This window comes from Cynara cardunculus, unplaced genomic scaffold (genome assembly GCF_001531365.2).
Source record: "Cynara cardunculus var. scolymus isolate 2C unplaced genomic scaffold, CcrdV1 Un_Scaffold_2108, whole genome shotgun sequence".
Lineage (NCBI taxonomy): Eukaryota > Viridiplantae > Streptophyta > Magnoliopsida > Asterales > Asteraceae > Cynara > Cynara cardunculus.
In genome coordinates this window covers 82,280-94,238 of record NW_020200978.1, presented here as the reverse complement: position 1 = coordinate 94,238, position 11,959 = coordinate 82,280, and positions in this window count along the sequence as shown.

Here is an 11,959-nt window from a genome sequence, read left to right as displayed (position 1 = left end):
TCAACAAAAGTTGACTTTTTAAAATACCGCCGGAAATCCGCCGGAAATATTCCGGCGGAATATGTCCGCCGGAAATTCCGCCGGAAATGCCCAGTTTTCTAGTAGTGTAATAGTTTTATGCATATAGATATATTCTTTCCAAACATTCGATTATTCGAGGGCAATTTCATAAACGAAAACAAGCATCTATAAATGCATATATATTAAAACATAAAATATCTGAGAATGCTTGGAAGAAAATTGATGGTAAAACAAATGAACTCTTCAAGAGGTCTCAGTAGTTCCAGATCCAAATTAAAAAGTTAGTCGATGAAGATTCACGTTTTAATCTGAAGACAAATAGATTCGATATAAGCCTCCAAACCATGCGCGATATGAAATCTTGTAAAGCATTCACACGGTTACTCTGTACAGGCATTGATTCGTTCTATAAATCAACACGGAAATCATTGAAATCTACGATACATGTTAATTGGACATATTAAATTGGAATCAGAGAAAAATTAATCCAAAGCAACAACTAAATAAGCTCATATTTCAAGTACATAAATACATACGTTTGAATGAGATCGATCTTTGAAAGAGATGAAGAAATTTAGATAGGCTCCAATGGCGATGAAAGCTTTGAGGAGGAAGCGAGTGATTTTAGGGTTTCTTATACGAAAATGATTCCGATTTATGGGCTCTTCAAGCCCAAATACAGAAGCCCGTCACAATATTTGGGCCATAATATGTCAAAAACCTATCACGACATAATATATATGCAAATGAACATCTTAAATGCTCAATTAGGTACCTAAGGTCTAAGGATACCCACAATATTATTCAAGCTTAGTTGATGGATTAAAAGCTTTAATGATACCTTATGGCCAGCTACTATATTTCGATGAAAGATTATTGAGCAAAAATATATCCACTAACAGTTAATGTTTCAGGGGGGGGGAACTTAGAAATTCATAGCAAGCACATATCACATTAACAACAATGATTTAGTCATTAAAACCAACATATTTACCATAAATTTCCACCAAATCCCTTCCCTACACTTATAAAGCTCAATTCATGGTTTTGTTTCATATATTGAAGAAATTGTGAGAAATTCGATGTGAGGAGCTATTGCTTATTCAAATTGTGGCAGCTTTCTTTCAATATATGTAAAGCAATGTAACAATAATCAATAAAAAACACAATACAAAAATTGGACCACAATGATTGATTAGGGAATCAATCCTAACTTCAATAAAATCCATTCCTAGAGAATAATTTGAAGAACACAATAAGTTAACAATGCAAATCTGGAGCAGATTGATTGATTAGAAGATGGAGCCCCAACGTGAGGTGAGAGCAGGCTGTGAGAGTTCGAGAACTTCGTCCTGAGAATCGCTTGATTGCGATAATCACCTCGACTATGAGAGGAGGGTGTGAGAGTTCGAAAGCAGGTTGTGGGAATTGCTCATTCGATTAGGTTTATTTTGAAAATTTGAGCCCAATTTACAGCCTAATTAGAAAACCATTAAACATGTTTTATTATTTATATTTATTTAAACACTGTTATTTATTTAATTATGATATTTTTTTTTAAATTAAATACGTAATTAAAATTTTAATGATAATGTTAAACTCATATTTACAAGAACTTTTGGTACAATTTTATTTATTTATAATGTTTTACTTTATAGGATACATTTAAAAAAATGTGTTGTTTAATTAGTAACCGTTATTTTTGTTCTCTAATCATTTTAAATTAATGACCACTACTTTTTTTTGTTAATTAAACTTTTAGCTTAGTGACAATCATTTTTTGTCACTATCATTCCTAAATAACACCAACTAATTAGTCACCACTATTTTGGTCATTAATCATTTCAAATTTGTGACTACTTATTTTTTTATCACTACAACTTTCAATTTAGTGACCACTATTTGTTGTTACTAATATTTGTAAGTAAAACCAAGTAGTTGGTGATTACTATTTTTGGTCACTAATCATTTCAATTTTGTGACCACTAGTTTTTGTCAAAAAACATTCCTAAGTAACACCAACTAGTTAGTGACTACTATTTTGGTCACTAATCATTTCAAATTTGTGACTACTTTGTTTTTTGTCACTAAAACTTTCAACTTATTGACCATCATATAAGACCCGAGTTTTAAAAATATTTTCGTTAACTTACCCGAATTATATTGTACTTGAATAAATGTCAGTAATTGTTGAGGGGTTAAATCTGACAAAGTAAACACATCGTATCCTACGTTCACCGTTATATCTCTCTCTAAAATTCTTCTTTTCTCTAAAATATCTCTCAAATTTTTTAAGGAAACAAAGATTCCAATCATAAATTCGTAATCCACTCTCTGAATCATTCCCATAGGTATAACTTCCTCTCAATTTTATTGAGTTTTTGTGTTAGAATTATTTAGATTAGTTAGTAATTGGGTTTTGGTTTATACTATGATGTAGTGTTGTAACTTTGTGTTAATATACATGTTTAGAAATTGTTGTTTTGGTCAAAATTGAAAAAGGGTAAAATGTGGAATCAAAATGATAAATTTGGTATTTATATGTTTAATTGCACACCAAATGTTTGATTAAATGTCTAAGAAAACAAAATTTTATGATTAAGCCTACGATGATAACTATTGAACTGCATCTTAATGTTTAATATGTTAAATTATAATTTAAATTGAGTAAATATTGAAGTTTGGATCATAAAAAAATGAATCGGGAAAAGTTCGGTAATCGAACGTTAGAATATGTACAGATCAGTTTTTAACTGTGCATAACTCTAAAACCGTAAGTTCGATTGAATTCAAATTGTACATGTAGAACCACCTAAATGTATACTACAACTCTTATGAAGGGCCTCAAACCCATTTGTGAGACTAACTAACTCAAACATGTGTGTTTTTGGGACTGATCACAGTGTACTCGGGATCAGTCCCTGTGTTTTGGTAAAATGTGTGTAAAATCAATGGATGATCCAAATAGGGTGATTCCAATTCAAGTAGAACCAGAAGATATCGTGGAACAACTTTTATTTAATCAATATAATCTGTTTTGACAATTATGTAGGAAAATATGCTCAAAAACAAGAGGGTCAAAAGCTGTCAAGTGCAGGCGAACTGCACTTGACCGTGTGTCATTTTTATTTTGCTATGCGTATACGGATGTTCTTTGTTGAAGACTAAGTTGTTTAAATACCATTATAATCTACATACATTATTAGAATAGTTATAGTGTGAGTTTTATGTTATGCGAGTAATAACAATTCATGGTTTAAATATGCAATCGAACAAGTTAAACTTCGTCGTGAGTCTCGGTTGATCCGTGTTACATTTTAATTTGGTTAAAGTGTGGATTGCACTTTATTTTACTCGTGGACAACTATTTGTTGTAGTTGGCCTAAAGATGGTTCACCGGCTTGTGATTGATCAACAGAATGTGATCAACAAATATGTAATTATACACACACATATACATTGATTTTGGTTTATTGAATATTTTGGCGTTTCTTTAAAATGTGTCTCGTATGGATTTGATTATGAAACTTGTGAATTATATTGAACTTTATTTTTATTAACGTCATTCGGGTAAGTAATATATGTTCAGTTTTCGTCGTTTTTAGAACAACCCAATTAATGGGCACATTATTTGGGATGCCTTCTTTGGCGGCTTTGTAGTCATGGCGTGTTATAACCGAGTCTGAGACAACCTGGGTTGAGGTAATTTATACAGGTTTATTATGTGGATTATGTGAAATGTGCATATTTAAGTAAAAATGCATGAAACATTTATGTGAAATGTGAATATGATATCWTGCATATTGTGAAATAATAGCATGACATATATAATTCATACGTGTATGCATGTAGTGTGAAGCATGCATGACGTAGTGTTTATTGAGTTTAAATATTCGGGTGAAATCACGGTATCTTCATGGTTAAGATATTATGAATTTTATAATGTAAAATCCACCACCCAAGATTATTTTTATTGGAGGAAGCTTTCACCGCCTTTAAGTTTTTATAACTAAAATAATCTTCACCGTTTTGGTGAGAGTATTTAAAGAAGTAAAAAGATAAGATTTTATCTTATCATTTCAAATTGAAGTCTGTTCAAAAAAGAAAGAAAGCTTGCGGCGGTGAAAGGTGTTCTTGAAGAATCTGTGCTAAGMATAAGCTTTTGCTGTGTGTTTATCTTCAAGAAATYTGTTTGATAAGGTGAGTTTTAAACTACTGTTGAGTATAAACTGTGAGTTTTCTTTTAAAACTACCTTTGTTTATAAACTGTGAATTTTATTGTTGATTATATGCTATGAGTTTTGATGTTAGTTTTGAAGAAAAGATGGTAAAACTATTTTGATAGTTTTAAAGGTGTTACTGTTATTGTTGGGAAAGATAAAGAAGAGTTTGCTTCTTTAAATCAGTTTTGGAAATGATATCCTGTTTTGAGGATTTAAAGGAAACCTTGATGTTTTGGAAATCTTTGAAAGACAAGGTTGTTCTTGAGTTTGAAAAGGTTTTTATGGATAAAACTATGAATGAGGATTCGATAAGATGGCTGTGACTGCGGTCCTTCATACGAACTAGTTCATAGATTTTGAAAAAGAAATAAGGGTGGCATATCAAGGAGAGGTGTCTTTTGGAATAAGGGTGGCATATCAAGRAGAGGTGTCTTTTGGAATAAGGGTGGCATATCAAGGAGAGGTGTACCTTTGGATATAAGGGTGGCAATTGTATGTGACTATTATAGCTCTTGCWATTATGTCTTTTAAGACTACAATAGATTTGAGTCCTTACTTCTTTGTGATTTAAGAACTCAAAGGTATTGTTCTTATTAGAAATAATGGTATTGATGTTATTGAGAAGGGGAAAACTTGGTTTATGGCCATTGATACTGGTTAAAAGTGTTTTGAAACAGAATGGTTATTTTCATGAGGAATCAGAGAGGCTCTGGTTGTTTCTTGTAAGGAACCAGAGGGGCTTTGGTTGGTCCTCATCATTGGACCAGAGGATTCTGGTTGTTGATTTAAAGGATGAGCAAGTTTTTATTAAAGGTTTTGTGTCTTTTGATAAGAGTTTCTATGTCAAAATCATGTTTTTGAAGTTTTAAGAAAAGGAGTTTTATACTTAGTCTTTTTATGAAAAACAGACTAGAGGAGCTTTGGTTAACTTACACGTTGAACCAGAGGGGCTCTGGTTGGGCATGTCTTTTGAACCAGAAGCTCTGGTTAGTACAACCAGAGGCTCTGGTTGAACTTGAAGTTTTTATAAATTACTCGTTTTATGAAAAAGGTTATCTTTTGATTGAGAGTTTATCTAAAGATTATTTATATTAGTGAAGTTTTGGATTCCAACCAGAGGCTCTGGTCATGAAGAGCAGAAGCTCTGGTAGAAAGACCAGAGGGGCTCTGGTCTTGATTGTTAAGATATATTCAAAGTGTGGATAGTTAAACAGAGGCTCTGGTCGAGGAACCAGAAGCTCTAGTAGAGAGACCAGAGGGGCTCTGGTTAAGACTGTTTAAAATATTTTCTAAGTGTTATTTAAGACCAGAAGCCCGACGGACTAAAGCAGTATGTTTTCAGTTTTGCTTTATAAGATGTTTTATTTGAAATAAATGTTTTGGTGATCTTCACCCTGCATTACATAGAAGGGAATCTCAGTAGACATTTATGTCTAACCCTCATTTTTGTGTTTCCAAAATTATGTGTGCAGGTAATGATAAGGGAAAAAGTATTGTGTGAATTACTTCCCTATATGCTTAGCTGTTTTGGAAACTTAAACTCTAGGATACAAGATTATGTACTTTTGGAATTTTTGGATTGTGTATTTTATATTCCAAACTCTTGTATCATGGACCTATGTGGAGAAAACATGTATTCTATATATGAAATATGTGTTATATGAAATGTGTGGATTTGGGGTGTTACATGGCATCCTGTAGGTGAACTCGGTTCACCAGAGTTAAGCCCAGTTAAGCCCAATACTAGCTTCTACGAACCCGACTACGGGGACTACACTTACTTTGTTGCCTCCATGGCAGATGGATCGATCCTAAAACTTTTACCCACAGAGCATGTGAATGTGGTTACGGGGGATTTGGGTGTGTGTGCCCGCATGACGACCCAATAGTTCGTGTGGTTTGGCACCTCACGAACACAACAAGAATTGACGGACTTTATTTATATTACATTTTGAAGTTAAGTGTGAACCGTTTTTGAGATTATTGCTTTTGAGTATTACTAAATGTTTCTTTTGAATTAAATAAACGATGAACTTGAATTTCATGAACTTTCTTCAATTGAATTTTTAAATCTTCCGCTCTGTTAATGCTGTGTTTATTATTATTTCCGAATTTATATTATAATAATTCACTGAATCCTGTACTCGGCCTTGTTTTGTTTTCTGACACGGCAAGTTCGAAATGACGCTTATAGGGTCGAGAATTGAGATCGAGCGTGAAAATTTGGAGTTCTTATACTTGCCTTATCATATAAACGTTCTAAGTTTATAAACACTTTTTCAAGTGTAACATTTTGGACTGTAAAATATGTTTTAGAAGTCTGTAATTTATGTTTAGAGTTTATTAGTAGTTCTGAATTGTTTGTGTCTTTATTTTAAGTCCCGTTAGTGACACCGCCCATTCTGGACCACACGGATGGGAGATGTTACACATCATCTTTTGGTCACCAAACCATTCAACTCAGTGACCATTATTTTGGTCACGGAACGCATGAAATTATAATATCAATGACGAAAAATATGATCATCACAAATTTAGTCATTAAAATATATTGATATCAATTTTTTTTCATGAGAATTAGTGACCACTTAGTGACCAAATTTATTTTTTGTTAGGTGCCGTTTACCGAACGCTTATCCGGGTAAGCGCTTACCAAGTCACTTCACTTTACCGGATGAATATGAGAAGGACTAAAAATCTTACTCGGTAAGAACGAAGGCAATAATCGAGAGTCTTACCCGGTAAGTGAGAACAAATACTCTTACCACGGTTAGCGCTTACCGGGATAAATTGTTGCATACGATGCATTTTAGTGAATAAAATATTACCCGATAAGTAAACGACAGTGTTGAATTTTACCGATAAGTGCTTACCGGGTAAGTGTTTAGGTAAACGGCCCCTTACTAAACTTCATATTAGTGACCACAAATTAGTGACGACTTTTCTCATCGTCACTAACGTCACAGTTAGTGACCAAAATATAAGTAGTCACTAAAATTTTGGTCACTAATGAAATTTTATCTTATAGTAAGATTTCAATGATGAAAGTGTAGCAGAACTTTGCTACAACATCTAAACCAGATGTTACAGTAATAACTCTGAATGCTAGTGTTGAGCATGGATCGGATCGGATCGGGTCATGTTTGGATGGCCAATTCAGAATCTCAATCAGAGTTTAGGTGTAGGATATACCCTCGAAGTCAGTATCAGTGCAAGAAACATGTGTGTTTCGGATGTTCGGGTCGAGTTTGAGTGGGTTGTGAATTGCAGAACGCCAAAACCAAATGACTATAAACCAAAATATAAACAAACTGTGTAGCAAAACGCAATCCAATTTTTTTTTTTTAAGAATAAAAATCCCAGCACATAAATACACAATAATACAATATGCAAGAAATCAAACTACACCTGTGAATTTCTTTCAACTTTCTTATTATCAAAAGTCAAAAGTGAACATGGAACTACATATAATGTAAAAACAATAAACCCCCAAGAGTGTGTTGTCTAAATCCCAATGCCAATCAAAGACGGATACACCAAATAAACTAAAAACCCAAAGTGTTCTAACTAACAAAGCTGACACTATTAAATGAAAATATACAGACATTTGGTACCATCTTCGATTCTTTGTTCATGATTCCGTTCTCCAAAGTTTAAATAGCAAATACCATCTTCAATTATGTTGTTCTTGTTCCCATTTACAAACGTTATCAATTATCATGTCATAACTCATAAGTAAAGATTACCTAAAAATTCAAGAAATCAATTATTATGACTTTATGACTAATAGAGAAAAAATATAACATATTACATCATCTACACCAACTGTTGGAAGAGAATCCTCACGGACAGACTTAAACTTCCAATTCTCATATTTGTCATATCTACACATATTAGAAAATTATATAAATACACAAATTCAACTATAAACTAATATAACTTGAAAAAGAATACTCAAATACATAATTAATGTTGTATCTTTCTCAAACTTTTCAATGTCATCTATGTTTTCGTCGACTACAATTGGCTTACTAGGTCCTTTTGGCCAATCTTGTGTACAAATAAGGGCTTTTATTATTTTAGGAGATAAAAAACTTCTAAAATTATCTAAGACCGTACCACTAGTACTAAAAGTTAATTCAAATGCCATAGTTGAAATGGGAACAACAAGTATATCTCTAGTCACTTTTGAAATGATAGGAAACCTTTCACTATTCACCTTCCACCATCTTAAAATATCAAAATCACTTGTATCATGTATAGTTGACTCACTTAGATAAATTTCAAGTTCACTCTTTTTTTAGCAAGACACCAATTTTTATCTTCTGTTTTTCTTTAGCTAACTTTTTAGTCTAGATTATACCCTTCCAATAGGAACATACTCACATTAAACGGGTGGAAGAGGCATCATAGTAGTAGAAGGTTCACAATATGTTGATACATACTCTTCAAAAAGATGATATAGTTGAGACTTTGCCTTCTCAAAACATGGCTTCCCTTGCTTGTCACCATAACTTACTTCTCTTTCATTCTATCATCCATGGCATGTTCATAAATCATAAATCAAATGCCCAAAGGTGGTGAGCAACCAGATATAAGTAAATATATAAATTACAACTCAAGTTAATTAAATTTAATAGATATACCTATTCAATATATAACAGGCTTAGGTTGTAACATATCAGCAATAATACAACTCAAATCGAAGATCACGGATAAGAACGAATTTGAGGTGACATAAAGAGAGCCAGAAATTCTTATTGTCATCTCATAAAAGGTCTTCAAAAGATCACCAAGCTATCAATATATAATCAATCAAGATACGAAGGCACCAAATTACCCAAAACTAAAGTCCATGAGTTATCACTATTCTCATACGTTTCAAAAACTTGTTTCTAAGCTAATGTGGTTTGAAGGATCTTAAATGCAAAGTTCCATCTAGTTGGAACATCAAGACGTAAAGAACTTTTTTCCTTCCACTTCAAGCAAGTCTGTAAATTCTCTAAATTTACTCAACCTAGATAGAGAATCCCTCACCCATCTGATGCGATCTCTAATCTTCTTAATTGATGAATATGCTAATTCCACACCATCAAAATCTACGATACATGTTAATTAAACGTGTTAATTTAGAATCGGAGAAAAATTAATCCAAAGCACCAACTAATCAAGCTCAGATTTCGAGTACATAAATACATACGTTTCGAATGAGATCGATCTTTGAAAGAGATGAAGGAATTTAGATAGTCTCCAATGGCGCTGAAAGCTTTAAGGAGGAAGCGAGTGATTTTAGGGTTTCTTATACGATAATGATTCCGATTTATGGGCTCTTCAAGCCCAAATACAGAAGCCCGTCGCAATATTTGGGCGATAATATTTAAAAAACCTATCACGGCATAATATGTATGCAAATGAACATCTTAAGTGCTCAATTAGGTATCTAATGTCTAAAGATACTCGCAATATTATTCAAATGGATTAAAAAGCTTTGCTGATACCTTGTTGCCACCTACTATATTTCAATCAAAGATTGTTAAGCAAAAATACATCCACTAACAATTAATGTTTCAGGGAGGGAACTTAGAAATTCAAAGCAAGCACATATCACATTAACAACAATGATTTGGTCATTAAAACCAACATATTTACCATAGTTTCCACCAAATCCCTTGCTTACACTTCTAAAGCGCAATTCATGGTTTTGTTTCATATATCGATGAAATTGTGAGAAAGTCGATGTGAGCAGCTACTACTTATTCAAATTGTGGCAGCTTTCTTTCAATATATGTAAAACAATGTAATGATAATCAATAAAAAAAACACAATACAAAAACTGGAGCACAATGATTGATTAGAGAATTAATCCTAACTTCAATATAATTCGTTCCTAGAGAATAATTTGAAGAACAAAATAAGTTAACAATGCAAACCTGGAGCAGATTGATTGATTAGAAGATGGAGCCCTAATGTGAGGAGAGAGCAGGCTGTGAGAGTTCGAGACTTCGTCCTGAGAATCTCTTGATTGCGAGAATCGCCTCGATTATGAGAGAAGGGTGTTAGAGTTCGAAAGCTGCTTGTGAGAATTTCTCATTCGATTAGGTTTATTTTGAAATTGTGAGCCCAATTTTATAGCCCATTTTACAGCCTAATTTGAGAACCATGAATCATGTTTTATTATATACATTTATTTAATCGCTGTAATTTATTTAATTATGATATTTTTTAAAATTAAATGCATAATTAAAATTTTAATGACATAGTATTAAACTCATATTTACAAGAATTTTTGGTACAATTTTATTTATTTATAATATTTCACTTTATTGGATACATTTAAAAAATGTCTTGTTTAATTAGTGACCACTATTTTTGTTCACTACTCATTTTAAATTAGTGACCACTACTTTTTTTGTTAATAAAACTTTTAGCTTAGTGGCAATCATTTTTTGTCACTATTATTCCTAAATAACACCAACTAATTATTCACCACTATTGTGGTCACTCATCATTTCAAATTTGTGACTATTTATTCTTTTGTCACTAAAGCTTCCAATTTAGTGACCACTATTTTTTCTTTTTGTCAATAAAACTTCCAATTTAGTGACCCCTATTTTTTGTTACCAATATTTGTAAGTAAAATCAACTAGTTAGTGACTACTATTTTTGGTCACTAATCATTTCAATTTACTGACCACTATTTTTTGTCACTAACATTCCTAAGTAACACCAACTAGTTAGTGACTAATATTTTGGTCACTAATCATTTCAATTTGTAACTACTTTGTTTTTTGTCACTAAAACTTTCAACTTAATGACCATCATATAAGACCCGAGTTTTAAAAATATTTTCGTTAGCTTACCCGAATTATATCGTACTTGAATAAATGTCAGTAATTGTTGAGGGGTTAAAGTAGACAAAGTTCTAAACTCTTAATAATTACATATATACTTAAAAAAAAGTAAACACATCGTCTCCTACATTCATCGCCATCTCTCTCTCTCTCTCTCAAATTCTTCTTTTCTCTAAAATATCTCTCAAATTCTTAAAGGAATCAAAGATTTCAAACACAAATTCGTAATCCACTCTCTGAAGCCTTTCTGGAGGTATAACTTTCTCTCTATTTTATTGAGTTTTTGTGTTAGGATAATTTAGATTAGTTATTAATTGGGTTTAGGTTTATACTGTGAGGTAGTGTTGTAACTTTGTGATAATATACATGTTCAGAAATCGTTGTTTTGGTCAAAATTCAAAATGGGTAAATTGTGGAATCAAAATGATAAATTTGATATGTATATGTTTAATTGCACACCAAGTGTTTGATTAAATGCCTAAGAGAGCAGAGTTTTATGATTAAGCCTACGATGATAACTATTGAACTCCATCTTAATGTTTAGTATTTTAAATTATAACTTAAAACAATTAAGTTGAGTAAAAATTGAAGTTTGGATCATAGAAAAATGAATCGGGAAAAGTTCGGAAATCGATTGTTAGAATATGTGCAGATCAGTTTTTTAACTGTGCATAACTCTCAAACCGTAAGTCCGATTTAACTCAAATTGTATAKGTAGAACCATCTAAATATATACTACAACTCTTATGAAGGACCTCAAAACCAGTTRTGACTCTAAGTAGCTCAAACATGTGTATTTTTGGGACTGATCACAGTGTACTCGGGATCAGTCCCTGTGTTTTGGAAGAATTTGTGTAAATCAAT